Source organism: Hemicordylus capensis, chromosome 11 (assembly GCF_027244095.1).
Source record: "Hemicordylus capensis ecotype Gifberg chromosome 11, rHemCap1.1.pri, whole genome shotgun sequence".
Classification (NCBI taxonomy): domain Eukaryota; kingdom Metazoa; phylum Chordata; class Lepidosauria; order Squamata; family Cordylidae; genus Hemicordylus; species Hemicordylus capensis.
In genome coordinates this window covers 27,302,125-27,322,392 of record NC_069667.1, presented here as the reverse complement: position 1 = coordinate 27,322,392, position 20,268 = coordinate 27,302,125, and the positions used below count along the sequence as shown (strand labels likewise).

Here is a 20,268-nt window from a genome sequence, read left to right as displayed (position 1 = left end):
TACTGACTAATTAAAGTTCCATGCTATCATTTTTTTGTTCTTGCAAAACTTGCTTCACATCAGATGGTGATTGCCGTTCTGTTGCAAACAAGTGCAATTCCTTCTTGCTTTGCATCTAACTGCAGAATGCCAGGAATTCAGAGACTCATGTGTCACTCACAGGGACCAGAGAAACCAAGCTGCCGGCATAGCCGTAAATTAAATATGAATTGTGCCGCACTTCGTTAGGGAGGAGGAGCCCGGAAGATATCTGTATGATTTAGAGCATCAGAGGAACCAACTCCAGCAAGAGTTGAATTATTCAGAAAGATATAAGAGTTTGAAGAAGTGAAAGGCAAGTTGCATGATTTCATCAGAACAAAAGCCACCCATTTTTGATCTTGTCAGGCCTGGCTCCTGGGTATTCGGGTGTGTGTCATGGAAGATGTACTACAGTTGGGGCAGTCTGCAGATGGCAAGAATAGATGTCTGCATTGCTCAGACCACATCAAAGCTTTCATAGAGGTCAGATTGCACAAACAAAATCTATATTTGCCATTGCATCAATTGCACTGTTGCCCCTTCATGACTTGTAATGAGTTCCCTTTCTAACAGTACTGCACCACCAAAGCTTTTCAGAGTGGCCTGGTTCACACAATGGTTTGAATACAGATTTCATGTGGGTCACCAGCATTAGCACGGTGGCGTGAATCCACACCAAGGTGGTTTGTGGCCAGAGATGAATCTGAGATTCCCACCTTGAGTTCACACCATCACACTAATGTTGGCAACCCACATTAAACTTAGACTGAAATGACTGAGGTCATTCACACAATCAAAACCTGTGTTCTACCCAGGTTTGGGAGCTGTGTGTGTGCTCCCAGTTTTCGGTAACTTTTCCTCCTACCTTGCCTCCACACAATGAAGTTCTTCTCACGATCAGTGAGAAGAGCTTCTGGCGGGTCTGTGGGGAGAGCGGGCTGAGATTTATTGAAATCTGTATGTTTCAATAAAATTTATACAAAATGGTCATTAAAATAGTCTCTACATACAAAACTTAAAAGATTGGATCCAATAGTTCATATTGAAAATATATTGTTGGTGAAGCAGGAGACGTACGAGTGGATATTTCTGAGGTAAAGTCTCATGTAGTGATTCCTAATGAGTCCCATATTTTTGCAAAACGTGTTTCAACTCCGTTGAGTCTTCTTCAGTGGCAGTTTTCTGGAAAATCTATTTCTGTTTGTGGTCTCTACCAGCTATGAGGATCGAGCTGTTCCTTTGCCCCTACCATGGTCCTGATCTTCTGCTATGCATGCTGTTGGCATGTGGGCCACAATGATGCAATAGCACTGTGTGTGTGAGAGAGGGGGGGGGGGAGCATATAGAACCAGTTGCATGGATCTTGACCAACATTTTTATTTTTTCCAAAGATGTTTTTCTTCAATAGCTGCTTCAAAACAGTCCCAAGGCTGCTTTGGAAATGCACAGCAGCCGTGGGATGGACCATTATGGAAATGGTAGGCGGCACATCATGTCAGCCAGTGGGATTTACCTCTGAATAAAGATGCTTGGAATTGCACAACAATTTACTTCCTAGGTGCCTGAGTTAAGGAATGACAGTAGTCCTTTTGTGTGCCAAAATCAAAGTATAACTTTGGGTTCAGGCAAAAATAATTCCAAGTATCTTGCTCTTTGCTTGCTTGATATGAATACCTGTTTTGATAATCTATATGGAATTGACATATCCATAAATCTGATGGTGTTTCAGTTGGCTATCACAAATGCACACCTGAGCTGGGGATGCGGTAAACCTCCCAAGGGCTGCCGAGTGTACTTTCATTACTTGGGAGCAGGGATGAAATTGCTCACTTCTTATGATTCTTTGTCTGGAGGAGGCTGAAGCCACATTTCAAACTTAGATAAAATGGCCCTTTGAGTCCTTGTGACAGACGCAGTCTTTGGTACAGATGAAGCCATTTGTTTCAAGTGTCCAAACCTGTATTTAATACTTACAGGAAGTTTTTATTGAAGGAAAAGTCTTCCAAGCCTCTCTTAAAAAATTGATTGTGGGGGTGTGGGAGGGCAGGGGTGAAGTGGGCAAGATCCCTCAAGTATAATGCTACTAGATAGGATTGGGTCAGCTACAGTGCAACCCTATGCATGCTTACTCAGAAGTAAGTTCCCACTGTATTCAGTGGGGCTGTCTCCCTAGGACTAGGAAGGGCTGAGAATGATGGGAGTTGTAGTTTAACAACAGCTGGAGAGCCAAGGTTGCCTACAACTGCCCTAGGAGGGGTGTTTAGGATGGCAGCCTTAAACTCCCCAATGTACGGCAGTTGGAAATGGAGCTATGTCTCTGGCCTGGTAGCCTAATAATTAGTCAAGGGAAAAGGGTCTATAACTGGTTCTCTAACATCATTAATTGACTGGCAAAACTAACTGTGGCTTTAAATGGGGCGATCCAAGGCATTTTGCTGACAGAGGTTTCTTTCATGAAACTAGGTCAGGTGGTTGCATCAGGTGGCAGATCATTGGAGTGGCAATAAGATACCCCTTCCATTTCTATCAAAGATGATACCCCTTCAGGCAATAAATAAGGAGACTCCTTCCACTTCCATCAGAGAAGGTCTTTGGGACTGATCTGACCCTGCTTGCAAGTTTTGTAAAGATCGTATCTTTATATATCGTAGGGTATATATCGTATCGCAGGGTCACCCCTGTTCCAAAGCTTGCTTCTTCCCCATTTCATTTCCTCCTCCAAATGCTAATTGCATGGGTCTTAGCTGAGCACACACAGTCAGTGTGTAGCTTAACTCAAATTCTAACATGAGACCACATGGTTCCTGGTTTATGCCTTGTATTTTCTACCAGGAGACTCCATAACTGGGTCAAGGTAGATGGGGGTACCTGGATCAAATTCCTGCTCAGCCAGGAGGCTCACTGGTTAACTTTGGCCAGCCACACCTTGCATACCTCACAAGGTGGTTGTGAGGATGTACTATCTCGAGCTTCTGAGAGGAAAAGGATACAAATGTAATATAATTTTTCTAAGCCCATTCTTAGAAGGCAGGCATCCTGTTTTGCAGTTGTGCCTAAAATATTTAGGTTGCAGATCTCAAATTGGTAATTACAAACTACTGGCATTAATCCAGGAGAAGTGATTGAGGCATATTACTTATGATTGCCTTATGTTTAAATGAACAGGAAAAACGGAGTCAAAATGAATTTGGCTTCTGAAACACTATCTTCTGTTCTGAAACTGTTAATTAGAAATGGATTAATAACTATAGTGCAGACCTGCAGATTTTCTCAGATTTTACACTAAATCTCTCCAGAGAACTCATCCCAAACTAGCTTGTTTATTTGCTTTTGTATTTTTCATTGTAGAGTTTAATTAAGTCATCAGGTTGATAGATTAATTAGGGAGGGATTTGACTTCTCCAGAGTGCCCTGTTCTGCAGGCTAGAAGTTTAAATTAGGATGGATCATGTAAGTTTGGAAGATCTGGATAGAAGATGGCTGAGATTAGCATTGCCAACTTTTCCATGTGGCCCCGATATCGTTGCTTGAAATTCCAGCCTGATGTGCTGACATTAGCCAGTGATAATGGAGCCCTTTCATTTTACCTTAGCTGCATGGGAACCACTTTTCTTGTTTGGCTTCATGTGGGAGGAGAGCTGGTCTTGCTGTAGAGCGTCTGCTTTTCCTGCAGAAGGTCTTAGGTTCAATCCCTGGCAACAGCATCTCCAGGTAGGGCTGGGAGAGACTCATGCCTAAAACCTTGGAGAAGCCGCTGCCAGTCAGTATAGACAATAAGCTAGATGAACCCATGGACTCAGTATAAGGCAGTTTCCTATATCCCTATGTAGGGGCTGCGACTGGATCATATATGGACCAAACTGCATGCCATTTTAAATGCATCCCTGATTACATTTGGCAATGTGTCTCTCTCAACCAAAAGCAGTCCCTTGAGCTCATCCCCACCACTAATCTTCTTCACCATGAGCCCCACCGCCTGTTAAGATCATCTGGAGAGGTCCATCTGCAGTTGCCGCCAACTGGTCTGGTGGCTACTTGGGAACAGGCCTCCTCGGTTGCTGCCTCTGGACTTTGGAATGTGCTCCCTGTTGAGATAAGAACCTCCTCATCTATGGCCACTTTTAAAAAGGCACTGAAGACACATTTATTCACCCAGGCTTTTAATTAGATTTATAGTTTTAATATTTTTAATGTTGGGTTTTTTAAGTTTTCAATGTTTTAAATGATTTTAATTGTTAATTGATTTGATGCTTTAAATGATTTTAATTGTAAACCACCCAGAGGCACACATTTTGGGCCGAATAGAAAGATTCTAAATAAATAAATAATCTGAATCAAGAACATAATGTTCATGGAACATCTTCCTTCTGTACCATCTTTCCATCAAAAGTCACTTTTCTAAAGCTATCCTTTGCAGTAAATAAGTGTTTTGGTAGCTAATGGCTTTTGGCAGTAGGGATGTTTATAATTCCAGCAGGACAACTGCCCAGGGGGAAATAGTTAACCCTCCTCTTCCTGCAAAGTGTGATGTTGATCCAGAATGGGTCCCCATGGTGGCGGCTGCTTGTTTAAAGAGAGATGTTAAGTGCATCTTTTAATGATGCACTTAAGGTAAAGTGCAGTAAGACTACCAAGTGAGTCCAAGGCAGAGGGGCAATTCGAACTGTTATAACTTGCAGCTCATTTTCTTAGCCACTCTGGTACACCAGATCTATGGTATGATCAGCAGAAATGATTCAAGGTAAACAAATGTGTACACACACACCTTTGATTTGGGAAAAGGTCAACAGGCTGCAGAATTCGGTTATTTTACTGGCAGGGGCAAACCAAGACCTTTGAGCAGAGGCAGGATTTACTTACTTACTTATTTAAAGGATGGCATAAGTTGCCCCTCCCTGATGCCCCTTCACCCACTGCTGGAGACTCTGTTGTAGCCTCATCTTCCTTGCCTCCGGCTTCTGCTGCCATTCGGTCCGGCTTCAGTATGAGTTGCTGCTCCAGACTCCTCCTCCTCCTCGGTGTGCTACGGTTGAAAAGGAGAGCCAGAGGCAGTAGAAAGGAGGAGGAGAGAGTGTTGGGCTAGAGTGTCTCCTCGCAGAAGAGAGTAAGTTCTTACTGCAAGTGTCACCATTCACCCCCACATTTGGGACAGGAAAATGGTGTATGGAGAAAGAACAAACCTCTTCCTCTCCACACAGGACAGCCCCAATCAGGATTGTTCCCTCTGTAGCTATTTTTGGTGAAAGAGGCATCACTTCCTTTTGGAAGCTTAAGTACACTGGGCAAATTTGACCCTCAGTGTATGGGGTAGATATACCCAAAATTCTGTTCAGATCAATTGCCAGTAATCTTGTACCTCTGCAATGTGATATACATTTTTGTGTGAAAATGATAGGAAAGGAAAGATTGTGCCGTTGAGTCAGTGTCGACTCCTGGCGCCCACAGAGCCCTTTGGTAGAATATAGGAGGGGTTGACCGTTGTCTCCTCCTGTGCAGTATGAGATGATGCCTTTCAGCACCTTCCTATATCACTGCTGCCTGGTATAGGTGTTTCCCATAGCCTGGGAAACACACCAGCAGGGATTTTAACCAACAGCCTCCTGCTCTCTAGGTTACCCAAAAATTCTGGGTGGAGTGCATTTGCTCCTCAGGATATTTTCTGTCACAGGCGATGTGCAAAATGGCTGCCTGTGGATGCTCTCAGAACAACTTGCTTCTGCTTTTCTTAACTGATATTTAGAAAACCGAGGGTGGGTGGTAATACCTATAAGATAATCAAATTGTGTTATCAGCCTCTATGACTGGTGGGTTTCTTTTACCAGATTAACTTCCCTGAGTAATGATAAATGCAATCTCCCCTGTGTTCAATATGATGGAAATAATTAGGAGTTCAAAGTTGTTGGGGTTTTTTGGGGTTTTTTAAAACGAAATAGTTCAACCCAAGGTTAACTGTATTGCTGGATATTTAATCTTATCGGAGGCAATCTCCGAGACAAAACAAGATAGAAATGCCAGTCACCCTGTGAAATGGGGAATAATGCTGTCATGGGCCAATTAATTTCATATCCAAGGATGCTGCCAAAATGATCTGTTAAAAGACTGAGTGGATAAATTGAGGGAAGAAATTTGTTCAGTGAACAAAATGTCATCAGTGTACAAAAGTAATTTAGATTCCCCAGGCCCAAACTTTATTTCTTGACTCCTCGTTGTCTGATGCACAGCAAATATTAATAACTCTAATGCTAGAACAAATAAGAGAAACATGAAGCAGCTGTCTGGCCCTGCTGTGCTCCAAGACAGGAATTAGAAAGTTTGGCTGTCTTCAACTCTCTGGCTCCTGCTAGGGAGCAAATACAGAGTGCTTGCACTTCTGCTGTGATTCTTGGTGAGCTAAAAGTTCCCAGGAGAAATTAAGCCGACTTTATGGAAGGAAGGGCCTTTGTTAGAATTTTTCTGTTTTGCTTGTCTTGTCTGGTATTCCCATAAGAGATTCTGGACCAGAAACTGAAATTTCATGGGGGAGGGAAAGGATGAATAGGAAGTTAGAACTAATTTCTTCTTTTCCCCACCTAAACAATAATGTGTTAAGTAAGGCCTTCTTGGCATAGTGAATGCAGGGATATCTCTTGAAGGACTATTCTGCAACCCCTGGGGGACTTAAATAGGTGCAAAACTTGGGTTTGCCCTGGGTTTGAATCTCCACTCTGCCACATAGTTCAATGGATGACCTTGGGCCAGTCACTATGTCTCAGCGTGACATACCTGTGAAGATACAAGAAGCCCCTGATACCTAAGCAGAGAGGTACCTTCTAAAGTGGTAATTCTCTTATATTGAGCAGAGGAAGAGCAACTGTTATTCCTATCCATCCCCAACACAGCATCTCTCCAGTGGTTATTGCTGGTGTCTGTCATATGTTTCTTTCTTTTTTTAAGATTCTGAGCCTTCTGGGGACAGGGAAGCATCATCGTCATCATCATCATTTCATTTTATTTTACATAAACTGCTTTGAGAACTTTACAGAGAAGTAAAGTAAATATTCATAATTGTAGTCATAGGCCATTCATACCTCTTGGAGTTCCTTGAGGAACCATGTGATTGATCCGGGGCACCATACCACCAGCAATGACTTCCCCATTGACTTCAGAAGTGCTAATTTAAATTCATTTGTCAGTTTTTTCTTTTGAAATTAATAGTAACCCCTCCCCTCCACTGTACACCCAGATCCAATTGCACAGAAGTCTCTGGATGGGGTGGTAGGTCACAAACCAAGTGAAACTGTCAAGCAAGTACTTCAATCCAATGGTTACTTTTCCCTAGTCACCATTTTAATGGAACCTCACTGATAAATTTGTTGAACCTACACTAATTCTTGTTTGGCATATTATGAGATCATTCACACAATCAAAAACCATGGTCCACCTGGGTTTGGGAGCTGTGTGTGCTCCCATTTTTTCCTCCTCCCTTGCTTCCACACAACTGAAAGTTGGGAGCACACACAGCTCCCAAAACTGGGTCGAATACAGTTTTTGATTGTGTGAATGACCTCAGACAGTGTCTATTTCAGAGTTGAAAGGATATTCTATTTCAGAGGTAAGGATATTCACATAACACTTTTCTGCAAAAAAAAGCTGGCAGAGCCATTTGTTTTTACATTTATTCTTCCTAAAAGAACCCAGAGCAGTGCACATGGTAATGCTTATCCTCACAACAACCCTGTGAGGTAGGTTAGACTAAGAAATAAGTGACTGGCCCAGAGTCACCAAGTGAGTTTTATGGCTTAATGGGGATTTGAACTCGGGTCTCCCAGGTCTTGGTCCACCACAACACCCTGGCTCTATCCACCTTTGCAAGAGCAGGAGAAAAGGCCCATTCCCGGTTGGAGAAGCAGCAGCAGCAGCAGCAGGGAGGCGTTTCTGTGTTGAAAGTGTCCCCAGAAAAAAATTAATAGATGGATGTTCAATTAGTCTTTTCAATGAAATTGCGTATGACAAATCACTTCTTGAAACATTCAAGGCTTTGAAACCTATTAACTTTATTTTGACTATCAGTTGGCCTTCCAGCGTCCTGGGTTCTGTATCAAAATACTCTTGAATATGAGTTATATTATCAATGGGTTTCAATTTCTGAACTCAGTTCACACATCTTCACTGGCATTGATTTAGCTATCAATCTCTGGTGACCCTAGTTCTAGTGAAATGAGCTATTGACCAGGATTAACTTATATGCCTTCCATTTACTAAAATTAGATGCATTTAGCTGTGCTTTTGTTAAGTGGCTTTTTGTTAAGTGGCTTTTGTTAGTATTTTAGTTTTTTGAAAGGGCATCTCTCTAATCATGATGTGAATTTTTGCTTTCTGGTTATAGACAAACTTAAAACTGTCTCTTTCAGTATTTAGTTGGATCTTTAAAGCCAGATATGAATGCTGCAGGAAAGGAAATGAGCCACTAAAGTCCCACTGTATGGAACTTGCCTTTGAGACATGCAAAGCACTATATTCATTTTGCTGACATCTAGTGGCTGTTAGCATCAGCTTGCATTGGCTTTCTCTTCAGTCTTTCGAAATAATTTTCAGAAGAATATGTTTAGTAATTCAATGATAGATTTCACATTTCAGACAAATTTAGACTATATTCTGAACAATGTCCATGCTGGACAATCACATTTGCATCACTGATTCACACAGTAGGCACATTATGTTGAATACTTGCAGCAATAAAGATTTGTGAACTGACCCAATAAAATGCCGCCCCCCCCCACCAAACCAGTTACTTTGTCAGTTTCACTCTAGCTGCCCACAAGCAGATTCCCACAATGAGTTTTGAGGCATGTCAAGGGAGTGATTCGGAAGAGAAGGATGGTACCAATGGAAGCTTCCTTCCCAGGGCAAACAGGAGTTATGGAAGGGCAATTCTCTTCAGAATCATGGCACAGTGGAAAGGGTTAAATCCCCCATACTGTTGTTTTAATCTGGAATCTGTGGCTCCTATTTAAAAAAAAAAATCAAAAGGAAAATGGTATATTTAAAGTTGCTTCTACTTTGTCCCTTAGGTTTGTCTCCAGAATAACATGCTTCCAAAAATTTACTTGTAAGTGGGGAAAGTGGTTGTTGGAATCCACCTTATATTCCCTATCACGGCTTTTGCCGTGATTCTTTCAATCTATTGCTCAAACCAAGCTGATTTCCATAACTGGGTAACCTCAAAATGTTCCATTTTCTTCCAGGCCATGGTTTTTCAAATAAAGGAAATTAAAGTAAAATAAGTAAAGTTGCACTGCCACCTTTGAACCTCACTGGAGTGTAACTTACTTCCACCCGATGTTCAGATTGGAATTTGGCAAGGCAAACCGCAGATCTTTTTTGCTGTGAAACCACAGTTTCACACATTCCAACATACATGAATTCTAACCTCTGCCACCTTCAACTCCAGTTTGGCGTTATGTGCAAATGAGGCCATAGCATTAGGAATTCTGAGTTGTGTGAATACAGGAAGCCCCAGTTACACCTTTATATTTGTGTATTTAATTAATGGCCCAAATGAGGAGTAGTTTTGACCCATGGGTAGCTTAATGTTCTGTACTTGCAGCAGGGAAGCAAGCGAGTCCTCACTTCAGATACAGATATGTACCAACACAGGAAGTATTGTTCACACTTCCTCTATGTGTGCATATCATTAGGGTCCAGAGCTACTGTAAGCTACTCCCCACATTAAGCAGAGAAAGTGTGAATGGAGAATATCTTGTTTGTTACAGCGGATTTGGCCAGATGACATGCCTAAACTAACTCTGGCCAAGTCTTCAATGTCATCGAGAACTAAAGGGCAGTAACTGACTATCTTTCAAAGTTATGTCATCATAAGATTCTGAAAGGCATTAAGAAACATGAAGGTTGCAAAGTCAAGCTCTCCAGTGCTGCGAAATACGGCAGCTAAAGTTGCCCATATAAAACTTAATTGGCTCCCTAATGCATGGGTATTGTGAAAGCGTTTGATCATCTAATTAAACACAATAGTTTTCTTATTCTTCAGGATGCCTTCCTCATTAAGAGCAGAGATTGGGCTGTGTTCACTGAGGGGGTAATTATTCAATATATATTTTCCCCCCTCCTCCTCATGATTCCTTGAGTGGTCCCATGTCTTATTACTGCACACCTTCCAAGCCTAATGGTGAATACCAAACAATTAACTTCCTAAAGGGCAAATCTATTATTCTCATCACCATCTTCACAGAGCACTTCACATGAGCCAGTTAATTTTAGAGCACATCCTGTGAAGCATGTGGATAATAGCAAGGTGATTTGGCCGGCTCCCAGACAAAGGACTGCCCATAATTACTAAAAGGCATGGGACACGAGTACATAAGATTCGTCTTTCTGGAAGTGACCCAATGTTATGCTTCCAGCATTGGTCCACCAGATGCCTCTGGGTAGCTCATAAGCAGAATGTGAAGGCAACAGCCTTATTGCTTTGTACCTATCATCTGGAATTGTCTCTGTACATGGAAGTTCCATCCAACTAATTTGGAATTTGCTGGATCTTTTTTTTAAAAAGACACGAGAATGGAGTTTCATGAATGCCACACATTTTGTCGTGTTCTACCTAGGCTGAAACACAGCATGTTGCTACCCCTTCAGTGAACCTGGGAGCTTCTGCATGCAATGACAGATACTCTGTCATTGGGCTATGGCCCCATTCCCTAAGGGGGATATCTTACAGCAGAACGTGTCCACATGTAGTCACCCCACCCAAATGCAAACCAAGGTGGACCTTGACTAACAAAGGGAACAATTCATGCTCACTACCACAAGACCAGCTCTCCTCTTCTAAGACTAGCTCTCTTTCCCTGGTGTGTTGTGTCTGGTCTTGCCTCTCTGCAGAGGCACTGTAGGTGCTTAAAAGATCTGGGGCCTAGGACCATAGGGCCCCCCCCCATCTCCACCCTGGTGATGATTAAACTCAATCATACCCCTCAAGAACAATGACACATGTTTTTAAAAGTGTCTAATGTTATCATACAGCGCTTATGAAGACGGAAGCAGCACAGATCTCTCGTTCCATGCTTTGGGCAGGTGCCTCCATTGCTGCAATTCTGTTCTGGAAGAGGTTATGCAGGAGGAAAGTAGCTGATGAGATTCAGGGCTCTGAGAAATTAATTGAGGGTCTGTGCTGCATGGCCCTGCCCCTAATGACACCCCTGGCTCTCTAGCTTCTTGAATAAGCCACTGTGTTAAACGAAGTGAGAAGTAGGTTCTGTTAATTCCACATAGTACTACTTGTTAACTTAGTTTCTTCCAACAGCTTCCCAGCCCACCCTGGCACCGGACATCTATCTGGTATCAAAACAGCACGACAGCTATGTCTTCCTCTACTTTGTATCTCTTTAGAGATGCTGTTAAGAATAAGCTGTGGGGATTTATTGACAAAGCAGAGGAAAGTCTTTGTTTGCATGAGCTAATCTCCTTTCCTCTGATGCATTAATCTCCTTCAATAAAGATCATCCAGTTTGGGTTCAGCACTTCAGGAGAGAAGTTTTTCAGAAATATGTTGCAGAGTTTAATGCTTGTGTCTAATGACTCGAAAGCACACTGATCCATAAGGCAATGCAGAATAACGGGATGGAGAAGAAGAATGAGCAAACTATTTAAATCCAAGTTAGATGCGTGGTTCCCTGGCAAATTTAGTTCCCTGGCAAATGGAAATAACCTGAAGGAGGTGGGAAGTTTCCTTTACCATCATTTGTCCTGTATGGATGTCCAGTGAATATATGTTGTGGGTGCATATGTAGAGCAGGTTCATACAATCAAGAGATCTCTGGTAAACATTAAATGCCCAATGAGTGCAGCACAAGTGTTCCTGGTGTCAGGTTGTGTGAACCTAGAAACTATAATTAACTTCTGGAATTCACTTTGTTTCTGCAGTGCATGGCATGACATTACATGGGGTACATAAGGAACATAAGAAGCTGCCAAAATACCGAGTCAGACCCTTGGTCCATCTCAGTCAGTATTGTCTACACAGACTGGCAGCGGCTTCTCCAAGGTTGCAGGCAGGAATCTCTCTCCGCCCAATCTTGGAGATGCTGCCAAGGAGGGAACTTGAAACCTTCTGCTCTTCCCAGAGTGGCTCCATCCCCTGAGGGGAATATTTTACAGTGCTCACACTTCTAGTCTCTCATTCAAATGCAACCAGGGCAGATCTTGCTTAGCTAAGGGGACGAGTCATGCTTGCTGCCACAAGACCAGCTCTCCTCTCCCAGAGAGGAGGTTTCATTTCCTCCTCTCAGTGACAGCCAATAAGGTGGAGCCGGGATTATACAACATCACATCATGCATTCTAGGAACTAATCCTTACACAAAGAGAAGGGGAAACTGGAGATGGGGGTTTCACTAGCAAACCAGCATTTGCAGTCACATCTAGTTCTACCTGACTCTCTTGTTAGCAGGACACACCATGATGGATTGCCATGTTAGAATAGCATTCCAAGCAGGCACAGCAAAAAATCTGAAGTCATCCTAGGTAGAACATGGGAGAGTAAATAACCAGTCGCTAACACAAAAAGCCTAGACAATCTGGGCTTTGCACCAATGCTTAATATGTCAGTTTACTGGAAAACGTTAGAACAAAGATCTGAGATATGACAAATGCAGGCAGAAAATGCTGCTTTCCTTTATATTTTTAGTGGCACGTGGTATACAACTGCTGCTTTCCCCCACCCCTCAGGTCACTCAATACATTCACTTCAGACTGTAAATTGTGCATGAAAAGAAGTTGCTTATTGCTACTGGGTGTGTTTGATTTCAAATCCTCTGGCTCCCACTTCTGTTTCTTGAGAGCCGAGTTGGCTAGCAGAACCAATGTTTCTTTTTTCCTGTGCGGGCTTTAGAATAGGCCTCACTGGTTTTTTTGGGTAGCTTAGGGGTTTAGAGACTCTGCTGTGATGAAGTGCTTCTGCATTGCATTTAATCACTGCCACTTGATACTATAAGGCCACAGAAGCTTAAATTAAAGAAAATATATTACATAGATCTTGATTTGAAGAACCTCATTAATCTGTGTTTGCATTTGATTAAACTAAACCAAAATCACTTAGGATAATTCACCCTCCCACATGCATGAGGAAGGAATAAAGGATATGAGATCCAAATCTCTGTATTGTTAACTTGCATATTGTGAGTTAAGTCCGGGATAATATAGGGATGCATTTCAGATGGACAAATGAGAAGCATTAGTGGGTAGATTATCAGGTCTGAAGATGGGAGGTAAGGCAGAAGGCAGGCACGTGATGAATCTGCATGGGTGTGAGGATTAGTGGAAATATAGCCCTGTGTCCTCAGCAGTGTGTGCATTCCCTTCAGCTTGTGCCCATTTCCCAAGAGAGATTTTGCTCAAGTGATCCAGTCTCCGAAATGTGGTTCAGGCAACAAACTGAGAGGGAAAGAGGGAGAAAATGTGTCCACTCATTATGTTAGCAAGGCTGCAGTCCTATGAACATTTACCTGACAGTAAGCACCACTGAACTCAGACTAACATGTGAGTAAATATGCCTAGGGGTGCTCTGCAGGCCTTGTCAGTTCGGGAGGTGCAAGAAATGCTTCCCGGGGGTGGGGAGGGTACCTTTTAAAATGAGGCAGGCAGGTCTTACCTGTTACTCTGCTGCCCCACATGGGGGGGTGGTGATGGCTCACTGGAGGAGCAGATAGGACCTGCCTGCCTCCCTTTAAAGGTACCACTCAGCCCATGCCAAAATGTTTCAGCTGCTAGAGGCCGAATCATTTTGGCGCCTCCCTGAAGGCGCTTCTCCAAAATGATTCGAGCACGTCCCTATTGCCAATCATGTGTGGGTGTAGATGTGTTGCTTCCAGATTCAAATCCTTGTCCTGCTACAAGCAATAATAGAGGACTTTGGGTAAGTATCCTGTAGATGCCACATTTCACATGTGAGGATGACAAGGTGAAGGACGGAAAAGTGGTGTAAAAATGAGAATAGTAACAATGCTGTTTTGCTCACAGAGAGACCAGCATAAAACATACTCAAGTGAAGCCAAGAAGACCCAGTTCAAACCTTAAATCAACCATGACATAACTAAGCACTCCTAAGGAGACCTGCCACCTCTCATCTTCAGCCCTCATAGCTGTTGAGGATAATGGTGAACACCTTGTGATACCAAGGGATAAAGGGAGGTTCCACAAACCAGTTTTTGTGATTGTTTAGGTGGAGGAAATGGGGCCAACCTTGAAATCCATGTAACCTATATCTTACCAGCCCTGGGAGGGCTATGAGCCTCCTCAGCACATGGTTATGCATGTGGGATGTGAAAACACAGGGAGAGGATAACTCCTGCCCTATCCTCTGAGCTTGAGTGGTATCACTTCTCCACTGGGAAGATAGGAATGGAAACCCTGCCACTCTTCACTTAATAGTGCCAGCCTACACTGTGAATAAGTTATTAGATTTAAATAATTATTTGCAGCTCTGCTTGTATTTTTAAATAGTTGTTTATGATGCCTGTATCTGTCTTTGGAGTTGTGGGGGCATACCCAGCTCTTCCGTATCTTAGACAGGAAGACATGCATCACAAGACATTCTCAAGTAAATCCAAATGCAAATAATGTCTGTATTATCCACATTGTAGCATTACTGGTTCTTTTGATGATATAGGACAATGGATTGCAACCTTCCTTCAAAGAACACTCTCGCCCTCAAATCTTCTGTCAAGAAACCCCACCGGAGATGACTCTAGGGCACGCTCCAGCACTTACTCCCATTTCACGCCGGGTGGTGGTTACTAATGAGATCAGTGTCACGACTCAGGCTTGCAGCCTACCCTACTGCAGAGTGACTTGATGACACAGCCATCTTGAGGTTTCACATTTTATGTCAACTTGTTAAAAGCAAGGCTTCATGTATGGCATGGCTCTTGTTGAAAGCCTCTCAGAAGGAGGCGAAAGAAATCTGAAGTTTGACCTGAAGGTGACAAGAGTTGGATTTACCCAGTTACAGTGGTTACAAAATCATATAAGCATATTTTTAAAAATCCTGTAAGGGAACAACTCGCTCTGCTTTCTGAGCAAAGGACTTCAGGAATAGATTGGTTCCTGATGGCTAAGTCTCTGAAACATTTGGAGGGAGTGCAAAGCAAGATTTGAAAGAAGACTAAGCCATCTTCAGATGTATGAAAAGAAGCATTGAATATCTGGTGAAAGGGATTCCCCCCCTGGCCTTGACAAAAGGAGTAGTGCTAGGCCATGTTCAACGACGGGTGTTCATTTCAGGTCCATGTATTCTATAAAAAGAAGTGACAGAAATAGCGAAGGTATAGAAAAGGACATCTGGAAAAGATATGTGCAAGGAAAGTATGCCGTTTGAAAAATGTGAGGGAACCTTTGTCAGCTTGAGGGTGCCAGAGAAGAGATTTAAGGGAGAAACTCACTTGAAGCTTACAATTTCTGCACCAGACAGAAGACAGCAGTGGTTACAAGTAGCTTGGGTCACACCCAGAAGTAAGAGCACCAGTGGTGAAAAAAGAGCAAGTAACGAGGGAGTTGCTCCTCATAAAACAGTCTCTTCCTCTCCTCTTCCTCAAAAGCTAGTGCAATAATCACAACTGTGATGAAGGAGAAGGGAGCACTCAGTTACTCAGAGAGATCCGTGTTATCAAGTCTGATCAGGGGCGTAACTATGATAGGGCAAGGGGAGACAGTTGTCTGGGGGCCCACTGCCTTGGGGAGCCCCCCAGAGGCAAGTCACATGACTGATTTCCCCCAGCCGCACACCCGCCCGGGCCTCCTTCAGTTGCATTCATCCTCCGAAATTGATGTGAGTGTTAAGACCTGGAGCTAACAGAACAGCATGTCTTTCTCTAGCACCATTCAATGACGTGCATCGTCCACAATATGATGCCTTTTTATTGTTTCCTTTATGATTTCAAATATTCACAGGTTTTGACAGACTTCTTGCATTTTATAAATGTTGAATGTAGCTTTGGAGATGGCAGTCAAGAACCAGGATTAAAAACCAGTTATGGGACTAATTGGTATTAAACTGGCATTAAAAGCAAGCAGGATGAAGGCGCTCATTATTGGGGATCACCGTCTGCAAGACGGGATATAATTTCCTGTTCGGGGTGAGGTTACGCTCCTCCAGAGAGGACAGGTTCATAGCCTGGGTGTGCTCTTGGACCCAGGTCTCTCCCTGGTGCCTTAGTTTGAGGCTGTGGCCAGGAGTGTTTTTGCTTTTACCAGCTGCGACTGCTTTGACAACTCTGCCTGTTTCTTGAGGAGAATGACCTGAAAACCATGGTGCACCAATTGGTAACTTCCAGGTTGGACTACTGCAATGTGCTCTCTGTAGGGCTGCCTTTGTACGTAGTTTGGAAATTTCAGTTAGTCCAAAATGTGGTGGCCAGACTGGTCTCTGGGGCATCCTGGAGAGACCACATTATGCCTGTTCTTAAACAGTTGCATTGGCTGCTGATATGTTTCCGGACAAAGTACAAAGTGCTGGTTATTACCTTTTAAGCCCTGAATGGCTTAGGCCTGGATTACCTGAGGGATTTCCTTACTCTGCAAGATCCCCACTGCTCATTGAGAACATCAGGAGGGGTCTGTCTTTGGGTGCCAACTCAGTTGTCGCCCGTCGGTTATGAAACATGCTCCCCATGGATATAAGAGGATTGTCTTCATTGGAGACAATTCCAAGAGCCTTAAAGACCCATCTTTTTAGCCTGGCTTTTAATGATATTTAGTTTTGATGTTATCTAGTTCTTATCGTAATTTTAATTTGCTTTTAACTTGTTTTTGTTTGTAATTGTTTATTTGAATGTGAACTGCCCTGAGCCATTTTTGGAAGGGTGGTATATGAATCAAATACATTTTTAAAAAATGCTTTTGTTAAAACGAGTTTTATTTTATTTTTTAATTTTAAAATGGTTTCAATTGTTTTAAGCTGTGCACGCTGCCTCAAGATTTAGGCGTCAGGTGGTTTTATAAACGAAGCCAACCAACCAACAAGAGGTGGACATTTCACCTGACATTTCAGGGCAATAAATAAGGCATTTTATACTGTGAAGGATTTAGAATTGCTGCCCCCCCACCACCACTCCTTGTTTCAAGTCTGGGAACTGGGGCCTGGGAAAGGAGAAACCCTTTTAAAGTAAGCAGCCAGGTGTGTTCGAGGGGCAGGTGTCCTGGGGGAGATCGTTTGAGAGGAATTCTTCACACAGCAAGCCCATGCTGGATTTCCCTCTCAAAGCTGCTAGGCATCTTAGGGCTCTAAAGGGCTGCAAGATCAAACTGAGGAAAACTGATAAACAGCAGAGCAGGCTGGCTGTTCCAAAAGGCTGCAGCCTCCTTTCTGAATGTGAGGCTCTCCCCTTCTCTCTCTGGGAGCACATTTTAAGGGCTGGTTGCATGGGAAGAAACCCGAAGGACACAGCTGGCAGCTTTCTCCAGGCTTTCTCCTCAGAGTTCCCTCCCAAAGCCAGCTGTCAAAAGCAACCCTTTTTCACACACCCCCACCAAGGTTCCGTCTGTAGGAGGGACTCCTCTCCTGATTGGCAGCCCTTCCAACCACTCTGCATGCCTGGTAGCACCTTTTCAATATTGCAGCATTCTTCTGGGGAGGGGCCATGGCCCAGGCTGAGCACAGGGCAGTAAAAATTATCCAGGAGTCAAGCTCAGTCCCCAGTATCTCTAGCTAGGGGAAGACTCTGTCTGCAGTTCTGGAGAGCTGCCGGCCAGTGTAAGCGTCCTGAGCTACAGGGAGGGGAGCTGGTCTGGTGGCAGCAAGCATGAATTGCCCCCTTTGCTAAGCAGGGCCTTCCCTGGTTTGCATGTGGATGGGGGACTGTGTGAGCACTGCAGGGTATCCCCTTAGGGACTGGGGCTGCTCTGGGACAAGCATGCTTGCATGCAGAAGCCCCCAGATTCCTTTCCTGGCATCTCCAAGACAGAGCCGAGAGAGACGCCTGCCTGCAACTGGAGAAGCTGCTGGAGGGAGAGAGAGGTGCATTTTCTCTCAGTCTCTCTCTTTGCTGGACACTACAGGAAACGGGAGTCTTGTAGATTAGCTCCTTGGCTCTTATGCCACCAGAGTCCGTTGGCTGGAGGAGGAAGCTAAGCCAAACCTGCACAAAACCCCAGAATCTTCCAGGACCCGGGGAGCAGGATTTGCCAGTGGGCCAGTCTTTTTCAGCTGCCTGCTTTCAGATCTGCTGCATTACCATTATCAGTCTGGGCAGGACCACCATATTCTTCCTTTGTACTGCCAAACTGGTCTTCCAGCTGCCACTTGCCTGCCCACCACCTACCTGCCTGATTGATGCCCACTCCTCGCCTCAAGGTATTTGTCATCTTCATGCCATTGTTGGATCATAAGACCAGCAAAGGGCTAGAGTAGTGGTTAAAGTGCTGGACTAAGACCAGGCAGACCTAAGTTCAAATCCCTCTTCAGCCACAAAGCTCACCAGGTGATTCTGGAGCAGTTACTTATCTCTCAGCCTAACCTACCTCACAGGGTTGCTGTGAGGATAAACCGAACTCTGTACATCGCTCTGGGCCCCTCCGAGAAAGAGCAGGATATAAATGTAAATTATCCCAGACATGCTGCCCTTCTCCCCTTGTGCAGAACACAAAGTTGATTGTGGAATGTGCTCCCTGCTGAGATACGATCCTCCCCATCTCTGGCAATTTTTAAAAAACACCTGAAAACCCATCTTTTCGCCCAAGCTTTCTCAGCTTTTTGAAATTTTTTAGGTTTTAACCTCTGGTTTATTTTAAATTGTTAATTCTTAAAAATTCTTGCATTTAAAGAAGTGTTTATATTCTTATCTTCCTTCATTATTTATTCCCCAAAGTTGGTAGACTATGAGCCTAAGATGAGCCTAGCTGAAACACATTTTTATTTTGGAAATGCTGATCCCTGGAAAAGCTCCAGGAACCATGGGTTTTATGCAACAAAAGCCCTATGCAGACATTATTGCATGTGCTCGATGCTGCTGGCGATCGTGCTTGCATTCTCCATACACCTGCTGTCAATCCATGTGCTGGAAGACACACGTGCACAATGGCCTAGACTCCAATGCGTGTAGGCTCCATTGTGCTATCTGCCCAACCTAATTTTGTACAGATTGCTGATCTGTACATATTGTTTTATTGGAGCATACATGTGTTGATCTACAATTGCAGAACACTGGGCATATATGCATAGGTATGCAAAGAGGTATGCATAGGTATGCAAATTATATGCAAAGAGGCACCTTTTAACGTGGTGATTCTCTTTATTGAGCAGGGGGAGAGTAACTGGCCCTCTCTACCCCCAGCACAGGGCCTCCAGTGACTCTTGCTGGTGTCAGTCTTGTGTTTCTTTTTAGATTGTGAGTCCTTTGGGGACAGAGAGCCATCTTATTTATTTATTATTTCTCTGTGTAAACCTCCCTGAGCCGTTTTTGGAAGGGCGATATAGAAATCGAACTAAGTAAGTAAGTAAGGTGCAGCTGACATGATTGCAGCCCCTCCCTAGCCTCGTGTACATCATAATATCTGCTTAGGATGATACAGATAATTATATCATATTCCAATGTGGTTCTTACTGGGAACTTCTAGATGTGTCTAGGGCTCACGTCTTGCACTGATATCAGGGTGGAGGACTAATCACTTCTTTGTCTCCATGCCTGCTACACAGAATTGCCATTTGTTCTTATATTTTTACTGACAGGTTGCAGTAACAGATGGATGTTCAACTGATGTAGCTTTTCCGGGCTGAAGATGCATGCAATAGACACTGCTGGACCTCTACCTGCTGCAGCATAGGATCCTGCCATAAAAGGTAATACACTGACTATTTATTTATTTATATATATTTATTTATATCTATTTATTTGAGAGCCAACGTGGTGTAGTGGCTAGAGTGCTGGACTAGGACCAGGGAGACCCGAGTTCAAATCCCCATTCAGCCATGAGACTTGCTGACTGACTCTGGGCCAGTCACTTCTCTCTCAACCTAACCTACTTCACAGGGTTGTTGTGAGGAGAAACCTAAGTATGTAGTACACTGCTCTGGGCTCCTTGGAGGAAGAGTGAGATATAAAATGTAAAATAATAATAAAATAATAAATATTTAGATTAGAAAAAAGATGAATGCGGGGAAGCATGATAGAGGTCTATAAAATCATGCATGGTGTGGACAAAGTGGATAGAGAGAAATCCTACTCCCTCTTACACAACACTAGACCCAGGGGTCATCCCATGAA

The 20,268-nt window shown here is 43.5% G+C and overlaps 1 long non-coding RNA gene across 4 annotated transcripts in view; it reads left to right on the top strand.

The window, feature by feature from the left end:
• LOC128335725 (uncharacterized) overlaps positions 1 to 20,268 on the top strand; it is a 399,851-nt gene that overhangs the window by 48,033 nt on the left and 331,550 nt on the right. For all 4 annotated transcript variants that reach the window (XR_008311701.1, XR_008311702.1, XR_008311700.1 and 1 more), the window contains exon 4: positions 19,734 to 19,844. This is a non-coding gene — a long non-coding RNA (uncharacterized LOC128335725). The remainder of the gene's footprint in view (positions 1 to 19,733; positions 19,845 to 20,268) is intronic.